This window comes from Oreochromis niloticus, linkage group LG11, assembly GCF_001858045.2.
Source record: "Oreochromis niloticus isolate F11D_XX linkage group LG11, O_niloticus_UMD_NMBU, whole genome shotgun sequence".
NCBI lineage: Eukaryota > Metazoa > Chordata > Actinopteri > Cichliformes > Cichlidae > Oreochromis > Oreochromis niloticus.
Genome location: NC_031976.2, coordinates 27377948 through 27390915, shown reverse-complemented (window position 1 = coordinate 27390915; position 12968 = coordinate 27377948). Strand labels below are relative to the sequence as shown.

General features: G+C 42.6%; 1 long non-coding RNA gene across 3 annotated transcripts in view; it reads left to right on the top strand.

Moving 5' to 3' along the window:
• LOC102078505 (uncharacterized) overlaps positions 1 to 12968 on the top strand; it is a 60191-nt gene that overhangs the window by 28175 nt on the left and 19048 nt on the right. The window contains exon 3 of one of the 3 annotated variants that reach the window (XR_002063724.2): positions 6545 to 6732. The exons of the other annotated variants lie outside the window; for them this stretch is intronic. This is a non-coding gene — a long non-coding RNA (uncharacterized LOC102078505). Of the gene's footprint in view, positions 1 to 6544; positions 6733 to 12968 lie in introns of those variants that run through there. 3 annotated transcript variants of the gene reach the window in all.

The following is a 12968-nucleotide window of genomic DNA, read 5'->3' as shown; positions in this document are numbered from 1 at the left end:
TGACAAACCTCTGTAAAAGCAGATGTTTTGGGAGTTGGTTTGGAGCATTCAGGTGTATGTTAAGAAAATCCCACAATGGAACATCCCAGTAAATTCACCCCAAGCTCAGACCATCCAGTGCTGAGAGAAAACAAAGAAGAAAAAAACCAAACAAAACCCACAAAACCTCTGGAACGGCGTCTTTTCGAATAGAAAGTGGGAATGTTTGGCATAATGTACAGTGCTATGTTTCCAAGCATGTCAAGCACAGCTGTGGAGGGTCGATGAGTTGGGCTTGTTTTACAGCAGTCACCAAGTCGACCGTGAACTCGTCTGAACTCTAAGTATTCTGGAGTCAAATATGGAGCAGTTTTAAGGTCCAGCCACAGCATTTCAGAGAGCTGTGAAGAGCAAATGTCAGTGAACGAAAACAAAGTTGTTGCCAGAATTCCTCTGGCATGATGTGAGAGACTCATAAAATCAAAGATAAAATGATTACTTCACGTTACTGCTGCTAAAGGTGGCTTTCCAAGCTGGTGAATTATAGGGTGTACTTAGTTTTTCACAGGAAAAACACAACACAAAACTTTTGTTTTTCACAAGACTTTAAATCTCTTCTGATCCTCTTAAATTAATAAATGATAAATAAAATTCATGTGTAGCACACACTCATAATGTACCCAATCATTGTCTGGACAGGATCAGGTACAGGACAACAACCAAAGCATCTCTGCCTGGTTTCGGGGGGTGATGGTGACGATAATGACTGTGGCTGCTGGCTACTGATAAACAAGAGCTGCATCTCGAGGTTAAATTTGTTAATTAATTACATTAATGCTCCAGGTATTAATGTGGAAAATAGAAAGTTCCTCTTTTGTTTGAATGTACCAATGCACTCGTAGAATAAAAGGATGGGAATTATGGATGAGAATCAGACAGAAGTTTAATTGGTAATTTATTTGTATCGTGTTTCCCATAAACACAAATGGACACGCGTATAAATCGTCACTCTTTTTGAAACATAACGCATCTCTCTCTCACGTTTTACATTTGAGGACTGTGTCTTTGAAGTTGATCAGTATATGAAATGATTAGCTGGTGCACAACTTGCATCAGCGTTTCCCACCATTCATTCTTGGACCCAGTGTGTGGGGGTCAGTGAGAACCGCTACGATTAGAGTTCTAGCAAGAAAGACAAAAAAGGAGAAAATTCCTTCAGTGTGATGCCTGTAGTAGAATAGTTGAATGAACAGAAAGATTACAGATTAACATATTAAATGCCAAGATAGGCCCACCTGGTGTGTGACAGATCTTTCACACAGCGCAGCCAGTGGAAATGGAAATGTATCATAACTAGGTCTCTTGTGAGTAATTTTATTCTGATCACTCCTGGTCTTCTCCTTTGCTGCTTTTTTTTTCATTAGAGGCTTTATGTGTGAAGGATTAAGTCCTGTAATCATGTTGCTAATTGAAATCGGGGGCTGTGATATTGTAAATTTCTTAAAGCCGCACAGTCTCTCGCCTGACACTGGGTCTGAGTTCTCCCATTTCTTTCGCTCCAATTCAGAATAACCTAAAACAAAGCAGCCAGTCCTCTGCTTCTCCTAGCCAACCCATAAATATGCCATTATGGTACTCTTATTATCCTCATTATTGGGATGGCTGGAGTGGCGCCTGCGTCTATCACGGCCCTCTAATGTGGGTCTAATAGTTCTGACCTGTACGGGACACAGGTGGTCTCCAGAACAGCCTTGATTGGGTCCATTTATTAAGCCGCTCTGGCGCCAGAAACGGTCCAGTTAGTCATTTGCGTGCGGGGCAGGTTCCATTCTCAAAACTGCTGATCGGTTAGAGGCGACCTCCCCCCCTCCGCAACGTCTCACCCTATAGCCTCAGCTTTGTTCTTTCCTAATGGCTCAATTAAATTGGTTAATTTGGAATGGAGACCCTCTTCAAATCTGTGATTATCACCTAGCCCCCTTCCCTGCCACATAACCAAAGCGCGTGCACGCACACACACACACACATACTGCTGTTGCTTCAGTGCCCCCCACCCCGCCCCAACTGCAAGCCCACACATTTATTATTCATTGCAATCAAATAAGTGAGGTGGTTGAAGAAAGTTGCTTTTCTCTCTCTCTCTCTCTCTCTCTCACTTTCTTTCTTACCTCTCTCTCATTCTCTCTACCTCCATCCCCTCCCTGCACCTCCTCTCCACTCGTCACCTCTCCTCTCCCAGGGAAGAATTGCTTTTATTGCGACAAACACTCTGTGGAGCCCTCGGCTTTCGGCAGTCCCAGCCAGTCATTGATGCAGGCAGTCAGGAAAGCAGGCAGCCAAGCAGCCAGGCAGCCCTCCCCGTCAGGAAAATGAGCAATTCTCTCATTGTAATAATGCGCCTCTGTCATCTTCCCATTATCGGCATGATAAAAGATGAAATATTCAGGGAGGCTGGCCTCCTAACCTGATCTGGGCGCGATATTGGGCCTGTGGAAAATGAGTTTTATCAGCTTTAATATACTCCTTGGCAGACTGACCCTTGAAATTAAACATTATTACAGAGCGGATATTTAAAAAACCGGGGCCACAAATTACATCAAAATGAAAATATTAAGGAACATTACGAATATATCAAGTGGCGCTTCTCTCCCTCTCTTCTCACACTTGCACACTGGCTCTCCTCATCCTGACACCCCCTTTCTCATCCAGCCTCACCCGCCCCACCATTTCACCACCACCACCGCCACCCCCATCCTCGATGAGCGTGGTTGGGGATACGGCAGACGACGTTGTAAGTGTCACTGTTGTTGTGTGTGTGTGTGTGTGTGTGTGTGTGTGTGTGTGTGTGTGTGTGTCTGCAGTGGGCTGGCAGAGAAATAATAACAATGCTGCCTGTCCCACCAGCTTCATACGTCTGCATAAACTAATTAGACCTAGACGCTCTCATCACCTGCTTTATTGAGAATGGAGGGAGAACACTGGCACGAAGTGTGGGACTTGAGTTGCAGAGTGTGTTCCTATACTTGTGTGTTTGCATGTTCTAGAGGGAGTGTGCAATGAAATTAGTGTTCAATGTGCATTTAAGATGGGGAATTGAAAGTGTGTGAGCCTCTTTTACAGTCGCGGTGGGACTTTATGTGGCAGTTACAAATTTGCCAAGTAAATAATTCTTCCTCCTCAAAACACTTCAGGTTTTTCGACTGCTCAGGTATTAGCTTTCTTTGGACTGACTCCTGTACAGCGATGCTCATGGAAAATAATGGAAATACCAGCAGGAAGTGAGTTTCTCTAATCAGTTTAAAAGTAAAAATCCCCCAAATCTATCTGTCCCCCAAAATGGAGAGAAAGTGATGTTGGTTCTGTGAAGTGTGTGGTGATTTGTCACTTTGTGATGGGGGGATATGAGAAATGCAATAAAAGGCGGAGGAGAGATGTGATTTGAATAGATTTCAGAGGAAGTCGGTCCTTGGGGGAGTTGGATGAGTAAGCAGTGTCCCCGAGGACCGAATTAAAACTTTACTTTTGGTCACGGCGCCCCCCTCCTCATAGTGCTCCCTTTCTTATCGCCCGCATGTGCGAATGTGTGTACGCATGGTTTATAATGTGTGTGTGTGTGTGTGTGTTGGTGTACAAGCATGTATTCGTCTGACTTCTCTGTTTGTGTCCCCGTGTGTGCCAATGTGTTTTCAGATGTGTGTTTTTACTTGTGTATGTGTATCCCACGCAAATTGAGTGCCCTCCCCTGCCCCTCGCCCCGAGGTTATGGGGGGATACACACAGCTCCCTCTGCCAGGCTCAGATGAGTATTCACAGCAGCACGCCCCTCTCCCTTAACCCAGCACAGGGGAGCTTTGCATATTGAGGCCGTGTATGTATCTAAGTGTGTGTTTGTGTGCGAGTGTGTGCACTAGCCTCCCCTCCACAGAAATGAACAGGGGGTCCAGATGATTCCATGCACATGCATTATTATTATTCCATTGGTGATTCAGCTGGCTTGGTTGGTGCCAAACTCACATAGCTGCATGCATACTTGCACAGTAGCTTAACATGAATTGATGCATGCTACCAGCATATATTTTACTGTATGCTGTTAATGCTCAAAGCTCTGATTCTCATTGGCCGGGCTGATGCCGTATGTCCAGAGCAGAGACAGAGGGGGAGTGAAGTAAGCTTCTGTGTGCTCTGTCCAGCCCAACTCCCAGTGCCTGAAAGATTGCTTTTAATGCTCTGCTAAAAGAGGGAGAAGCAATCTGATCAAGCCAAGAAAAGGGGAAAAAAAGAAATAAGGGGAAAAAAAGAAAATAGGGTTGAAAAAAGGGAATAAGGCGAATAGAGAGAATAGACACCACAGGGGTTGGTTGCCGGGAGGGTAGAAAACAGAAGAGGGAAAATGGCTTTCTCCATCCATTCCTCCATTCCACCCTCCCTCTCTCTCTCTCTCTGTTTCTCTCTCCTCTCTCTCTCTCTCTCTGCCACTTGATTCATTATGCTGATATACACAGTATTTGCTTCCTGAGTGAGCCCCCCTGCACTCCCGCCCTCCTGGAATGCACACACTGGCGAATGTACACTTGCACACAAACACACAGCAAGGTGGCGGTGGTGCCATAAATATAGCAAACGACACAGCCTAGCAGCCGCGCAAGGTCAGCCGCGGCCCAGGATGACAGTGCCGTGGGCGCTGCACCGAGCTCTTGTTAGAAATGCACACAGATAGCTCATTAGGACAGGCCCCTGAGGCCCCTCAACACACACATGCACACACAAACATATACAAACATTGATCCATTTACTATTTAATTGCAAAGTTACAGAGTACGCCGAAGTGTAGAACACGTACGGCTCTTTGGCGAGTTTTAACCTGCTCTCCCCATCAAATACTGCTTCATTCCGAGGGTGCGTGCTCATTTTTAGTTTCTGTGTTTATAGTGCGGACTTGCAAGCATGTACATGGAAAAGTCTTTTAATTTTTTTTTTCATATCTTCAAGGTGTTAGACTCATGTATTTACACGTTATATTTATTTCCCTGCATGGAGTGTTGCATCCTTTTAAAAGGGTGTGCTGCTCATTTTTGCTCATATCAAGACAACTTTCACCCAGGAGATTCTGGATTCAAGATCCATCTTTTTTTGCTTTCATTTGGTTTTGACTCACTGTTTACTTCCATTTTCACTATCTGTTTAATTTAGTTTGATTGTTTTTAAGCACCGAAATAGTTTTGGTGCCTAAATAAATAAATGGCTCAGGTACCTAAAGATCAGATGTAAAACGAGGGATGTTGCTTTTCAAGTCTGAAAAGTGACCACAGTGCAGAAGTGCCTTAAACACGCTTTTTTTCCCCGAAATGCCAGCAAAGAAGTCCAAGTTTATTGCAAGTTTATAGTCTTACTGATGTTCTTTTTGTAGAATATGAAGGAAAAGGAAAGGGGAAAAGCCGGTGGCGCTTCAGGGGAAGCCTACATTGTGAATGTAAAGTCGCCAACCTATGAGCGTGGAGCGTACCTCAGTTTCTCAATCAGTTCCCCACTTTGCTCTTTACATTCATTTTCAAATGACTATGATGACTACTTCCATCTTCCTTATACAGTCTGTAATTAAATAGGTTAAATGCAGCCTTTCACAGTGTTATCTGCAAGTTGCTCACATTCTTTTTGTGATACCAGATTGACAACTCCACCAAGTATGTGACATGCCTTTATTTACTTTACTGCTAGATATTTATCTTCTGTGTATATTGATTCTCCTTCTGGGCTAGGTAAGTACAGGTGGTAGTGTATTAGGAATGTGTATGGGTGTCATTAAAACTTTTAACAATCGATCAACTGGCTGATAAAATGTGAATCAGGTGACGTTTCTGCGATGTTTAAATGATCTCAGTATTTCTTTAGAAACCAGAACAGAGATCTAACCACGGAGCGGTCTCTTGAGTTTTCTTGCCTGTGTGAGAGATATCATGTTAAACAATAAAGGGAGAGCTGTGAAGTGTGGAAAAATGTGTATGAGGAAAAAAATTGGCAGGCGGGCCTTCATGAGAAAAGGGATGTGAGGACGAGGAAAGCTGGGAATCACTCACGCAGGAACAACTGGAGAAAACGGACCAGTTGATTACGAGTCTACATTAACCTTATAATTGCAGGGTAAAAGTTTGAGTGTGTGTCAGGGTGAAGTGTTTACATCGCGTGTTTGTGTATAAGTGTTGAGGTTAGGGAGGGAGAGAGCAGGTGTGTGTGTGTGTGTGTGTGTTTGTGTGTGGACTCGAACGTAGTAGAGGTACTTGGCTCATGCTCTGGACACGCCTGAGAGACTCTCTGAGTGTTGCCCTCCTCCCTCCTCCATGCGAGCCTCAGACACATGCTGGGACATACACAACTAGTTTTTCACTCTCCTTTTTTTTTCTCTGCTATCTAGTTTTTCGTTTCTGTCACAGATAATAATTTTTTATCAAACAGATTTTTTTCTACAAAGGCATTGTTGTTTCATATTGCATGTATTGCTATCCATCTATTATATGCTGAGTAATTGCTGTCTTGTGCTCCAACCCTCTCCACCCTTCATATACACCAGTTATAGGCACTCCATTGACCGTCTCTTTTCTCAGTGTCATCTCCAACACTACCCTACTATGTGAAATAGATAAATGCATTGGATACTGATTGTCCCTTATGCCAACCTCCACCTCCATGCACCCCTTCTCTGGCCCCCTCCTCTGCCCCCTCTCTGCCTCCTGCCTGGCCGGCGGTGGTGTCAGTCTGGCAGGCCTTGGGGCCCCGTCAGGTGACCACTGGGCTGTGACGGGCAGCAGCTCTGCGTCCCTCTCCCTGCAGTCTGGCGCCCGCTGGGGTCTCGTCCGGGAGCCCAGCCTGCCAAAGTGACCTCAGTCCAACTGAGAAAAAAAAAACCTCATACAGGTCACGGTCCACTTCATTTTTACTCTGCAAACTGGACAATGCTGCAAACAAATTAACCAATATCAGTTACTTTGTGATAGAAATTCCACGTGTTCTTACATAATAAATGCCTTAAATGCAGTTAATATTCCAAAAGAAAGGCTGACTTGTCTGTCTAAATTATTTTACTAATATTATTACATATTGTTCATTCAGTCTTCACAGATATGCAATCAGAGGTTTATGTTTTACGCCCAAATAATAATTCATGTTTGCACTTTCAAGAGATTGTTTCTCATTGTGATGAACATGTCATTATCACAGTTCCACCAAAATGCTCCAGTAATGGTTTGGAAGTATAAAAAGTCCACAAAAGTACATTTTCATATTGCCAACAGTATAAATGATTGTAATTCTTCACTGTTCAACATCTGTATGAACATTTGTGGTTATGATCTTTAGTTTTTTTGCATCACATTATAGTGTATGTGTCTCTTATGTAAAATACTAATGACTCGAGAATATTTGCCCTTGTTTGTTCGCAGAGGCAAGTGTTAAAATGGTTGAACTTAAATTTCGATTTTCAGTAAAATTGAGCACATCTCACGTCTATTCATAGAGGATATATGTTAGTTAAGCAGCACTATAATAACTGGATATCAAGGTTTCTTCTTTCTTGCCTACCAGTCGAAATCTTAATTCACGTGCACGTTATTTAATCTTACGTTTGAAATGCGACTTGCTCATTTTTAACCGTCGTCAAATGCAGATGCTTCAGGATTTGTTCTTGCGTTGAAGACTTTCGAGGCAACATTAAGCTGCTCTTGAGAGGTCTAATTATTAGTGCGCCAGAAAGATCCAGGTGTGTTACACAAACAATTTTCTCTGCCACCATCTCTGGTGGCAAGAACACAACATCGCAGGCTCTCCTGTGACCGAGCATTGAGCTGTGCCTGCTGAGGCGAACCTCCCCCAGCATCCCTGAGAGGGTGATGCAGCGAGGTGACACTGTTAGGGAGGAGAGCTCTGTGTTGTGTGTCTGTTTGTGTATGTGGCTGTTTACCTGCATTAAATGGTAAGAAAGCGTGTGCCTGTTTCGGCACGTGCGCATTTTATTATTTATTTTTTGTGACTTTACATCCAGTTCAAAGAACTATTTCTGATGTGTGTTTCGGTGCAGGCAGTGTGCACTTTATTATCCCGCTGTATGTTTGCAGTGCAATGTACTGTGCTTTACTTCCAACCCCTACCTCCCCGTCCTCTCCCTGTGCCCCGCCCTACCTCAGCCCCATGGAGATGCGTCGGGGTCAGGGAATATGGGGAGAGGAACACAGGGAGGCCGCACTCCACAACTTGAAAGGAATTCTAATGAACCAGCACAGTCGCACTCGCTATTCCCACGACAACAGGCCCCAAACAAATAGCTGCATTTGAAGTCCCCTCGCTTTATGACTTTGAAAATGCTGTGTGTATGTGAGAGAGAGAGAGCTTGTGGTTGTTTTTGTTTTTGGGGTACAGTAAGTGTCTGTTGTGCGAGTGTGCCCATGTGTGCGCACAAATGTCTACCTCCACATTTTTATTTTTTTCCAGAAGAAATTGGCTTTAAAGTCTGCACCAGACGATGTAATTATTGTCTGCCATGACCAGAGATAGACTTTTCTGGTTGTAATCACCAGATTTTTATTGGTGTAGTTCCTCCCCCAATAAACACTTCACATGTGCTGTGAGGAGACATCTGCTGTGCATGTATGAACGGATAATTGGAGGCTAATTTCTCTTTTATATTTAACATCAAGATACTTCTTTTAAACCAAGATAAGGTAATCATCGAAACACATTTACTTAGTGCCGTATATTTCACTGTCATCACTCTTGGTGTTATTTAATTGTTAGATTTTATCAAAATGAGCTAATTTGCAAATTTTTCTCATAATTGATCGTACTTTGAAATTTTCCTAGTGAATATACAAACACCACAAAAGAAACTTTAAAAGCTTGCAAAAACATTATTAACCTGGCTTTTGTGGAACGAAAACGCCTCTGTTCATTTTTTGAACTTTGAATTTCAGATTCGGCCTTGCTTTAAGGTTTGAGCGAAAAAAATTAAGTATTTGTCTTTCATTTATCTCAAATCATTTAGATTTAAGGGATTTCCTTTGAGTTTTAATTACATTTTGAAGAGAAAATGTAGTTTTATGCCAAACTTGCGTTACTCTTGAGCTAAAAAACACTTAAACCTGGTTTAATATGATATAGTCTTATAGTATGCCTTTCACTCACTCTTTGTGTGTGTGTGTGTGTGTAGTTTGTAAATGGTTAAATAACACTTCCATGTCTTGTTCACCAGGTAAGGTTCTCACCCTACATTTCCATTCTTTTAATTCACACACGAAGATTGCTAAAAGAAGATATAAAATTAACAAGAAAGATGAGTGAAGCAGATGAGGGAGGTGTTGGCCAGTTTGGTGTCTGCATAAATATTAATATCAGTACCCCTTCAGTGCCCTCAGAACCTCCTCCCCCAACCCTTTTCAAACCCCCACTGTGTATGTGTGTGTTTCTCTTTGACAACCTCAGGATGCATGTACAACGGCTCCTATGAACCGGGATGTCTTTTATTTCTCAGTCCAGTGCCTTTGCATCAACTGAGCGTGGCGTGGAGCGGGTGGCTGCCAGGTTTGGTTGGCTGCCTGCTTCGGCTGGCGGGACCAGCTTGTCTGTCTGCGCTGCTTGTTGTTTCGCCTGCTCTGCGCAGACGGTGCGGGTGAGAATGTCAATCCACAAAAGCAGCATGACTAGAGCTGTGTAAACAGTAAATAATAAACAAGTACTCTAATACATTATTGAGAGAATCACTTTAGGCAACTGGGACAGCATGAAACGCATAACCCCCAACACCCCCCCACCCTGTCTCTTTTCAAACTCGCGCTCTTTATGTTTTGGGTCGGTGATGCTGCAGATAGGCTCTAGCACTGTACTGTAGCTTCATGTTTATCCTTTGACATGCATTCTGCTCTCTTTATTTTGAGATGGTAATTTAATATTACTGCGCTGATAAACTGGGTTTTTATAGCTCTTAATTCATTGATTAGTAGTTATTTTTTAATTATTGATTGGCCTGCACATTATTGTTGTTTTTGATGATTAAGTCTGGTAAGTTTATTCCATCCAACAGTCAAAAACTCAGGAAAAATCAGCAAATCTTTTGAGAAGGTTGTTTTTAACCTTTCTGCTTCACACATTAGTTTTGATTTTAAATTAAATTAACCAATTGGCAAATTGTTTCATCAGTACTGGCCACGTCAAATTGTCAAATGTTAGAATTTAATGATTTTTTTCCACTTTGTAATTTACCAGCAACAGTGAAATGGATACACAGTTGTAATCATGAACTAAAAGCAAAGCGTTTTTCTTTTTTTTTTTTGTAAATGTTTGTGTAATATTTCTAGTAGCGAGTTGGATGATATTGTGTGAACATAAAACAGCACCTGAATCTACCTGCTTGTAGCAAATGGAATATCCTCCTCCAGTGGCTTATTGAGCAGAATAATTACATTGCCCATATTGAATTCCACTAATGCTCCAAATGTAGGTCTTATTTAATACCACAACTCCCCGAGGGTTCAGAGAATGATTTGGAGCACACTTCCTTTCACTGTATCTAATGTTCCAGATAGATTTGTATATAAAAAAAACACATCCAGAGTCACTGCAGTGGTAAACTTGGCTGAATTGGCCTGAAAGCTACCTGGGAATGTACTTATTATTTCTATGAAAATCTCTGCGATAGATTTAACCACGGTGATTATTTTGCTTTCAGCCTGCCATATATTCATATGGTGACTGCTCTGCTGTTCATTTCTCAGACTTTAACCGTTCACGCTTTTGAGGAAAATCATTAAGGTGCATATAAATCTGCAAGAATCTGAGCTGTTGATGTACGTTTATGTAAACACATGCCACACGTAATGATTATGTGTAACGTAAGTCTTAGGGTTACGGCGTCTACAAATCCTTGAATGAAATTAAAAGCGATTAGGGGTGGGGATGTCTAATTTTCATGAAGGAACAATCACCATGTTTAGCTCTAGGGCTTTTAAATCATATCTGTGGCTTGTGGGGGGTAATACTCACAACAGCCTGAAGATGGCAGCCAAAACCTAGTTAGCTGTCATGTGAATTTGCCGGAGCGTTTTCAAAATATTACTTCATAGGTCAAATGTATCTTCTGTGGTAGAATCATGTCTTACCTTCATGTGTTCATATCACATAAAATACGGCAGCCAGCGTAGCGGCAAGACAAATTTAAGCTTTGTTAGTTTTAAGTGAGATGCATTTTCAACGTGCTGCAATAAAGGGGAAGTTAAACATGATGGATGGCATTCAGAAAATACAGTAAAGTAGTTGCTGCAATGAAAACAGGAGAAAAAAATTGTATGATTGGATGGAAAACAAATTGAGGATGTCTGCTGTTTTATCAACACTTTCAGGGCTGAAAATGTAAAACTTGGGAGAGGGCTTCGGCTTAAAACATGAAAATTACTCGAGGTCTTTGTGCATTAAATAAAAAGGCAAAAGAGTTATGCTAATTTCTAATTAAATAAAGTGTGAATCTGTTTTCAATTAAACAGAAAAAATGAATAGTGGTGATGCAGGTAATTTGCTCCCAAATGGATTTTATCCACTGTTGCGGTCTCACCTTCCTAAGTTGAGTGTTGGCAAAAAACACATCAGCAAACCTTTTTTTTTTTGTCACAGCATGAAGAACTTTCCAGCAGACACTTCTCTGCATCAGCATCCTTCTTTCACCGGCTGTTCATCTCTCCATTCTCAGCTGAGACAATGGAGGGGAGGAGAGGAAACAATGGGAGGTTTGGGTGGACGAGTGAGAAGAAGGGAGACAGAGGGAGTTCACACACACACACACACAGGCGAGCACCCAGACAGAAGGAGGGTGGTGAAGAGGGAAAGGTCATGTGGGTCAGCGATCAGGCTCTCTTAATCTGTGTGTGCGTGTCTTTTGGGTGCGCTTGCATGACTGTATGGAACCCCACACACACACGCAGACATAACAGCATGGGCAGTCTGGGTCATGCCTGTCCCTTCACAGTCCACTGCGCCATTATTGACGGCTTGAACTGATACCCCAACAATGAGGGTGTGCACGGTCATATGTTGTATGTGAATTTATGTGCACACGCTGGTGGATGCGGTGTGAGGGGATTGGTCGTTACTCTTAAAGATGTCAGAGAGATTCAGAGTCCAGATTCCTCTCTTTATTTCAACCTTTTTTTCTTTTTTTTTTGTTCCGTCTTGCATTACACACACATACACACACACACACACACAAAGTCTCTGCTGACACACCAACTGCTGGTATTTTGCACACATGCACACGCAGGCACAATAGGAGCCGAGTAGGGAGCCGAGGAATGGGGCCCCTGCGGGAGGGGCCTCCTCCTGGTCCGAATCAATATATGAGAAGCCATGCAAGTATAACAGAATCATTACTCTCACAGGGCTTAGGAGGGTACAATACACAGTATGGTTTGTGTGTGTGAGATAGTGTTTACATGTATGCTTTGACACCTGTTGTCTCCATCCTGCTGGTGTCGGGGTTTTTTCTTTTTTAATAAAGCCAACTTTCTTTGATATCATTAGTATTAAGTCAGAGGATTGTCATTGTGCAAATCATCGCTGGCTCTGCAGCTTATTCAGTATTGTTTCCTCCTACACAGAACAGTATAACAATGTAACCGCACACACCTAAGTACCCACTGTCAAACACGTGCAGTGCTGCGGGTTCAGCGCAAAGAACAACAATCTACCGCTGCCTGAACCTGTGTCTAACAAGACTTTGTATTCTTCTCACTAATCATGATTACTGCCACAATCTTCCCCTCCAGCCCACCTCTTTCTACCCCCTCACACATCAGTGACAACCTCCTTTCATCTGCCGACGTTCAGCCCCACATCCACAATGTATTTACAAGGTCTGAAATGAACAGAGCAATTATTATCAGTCATGCTAATTCTGCAGATAATGATCAAAAGCCGAGTCCTGCTCCTTTTTCTTCTTCCTATCTCCCTCTCCGCCTGCT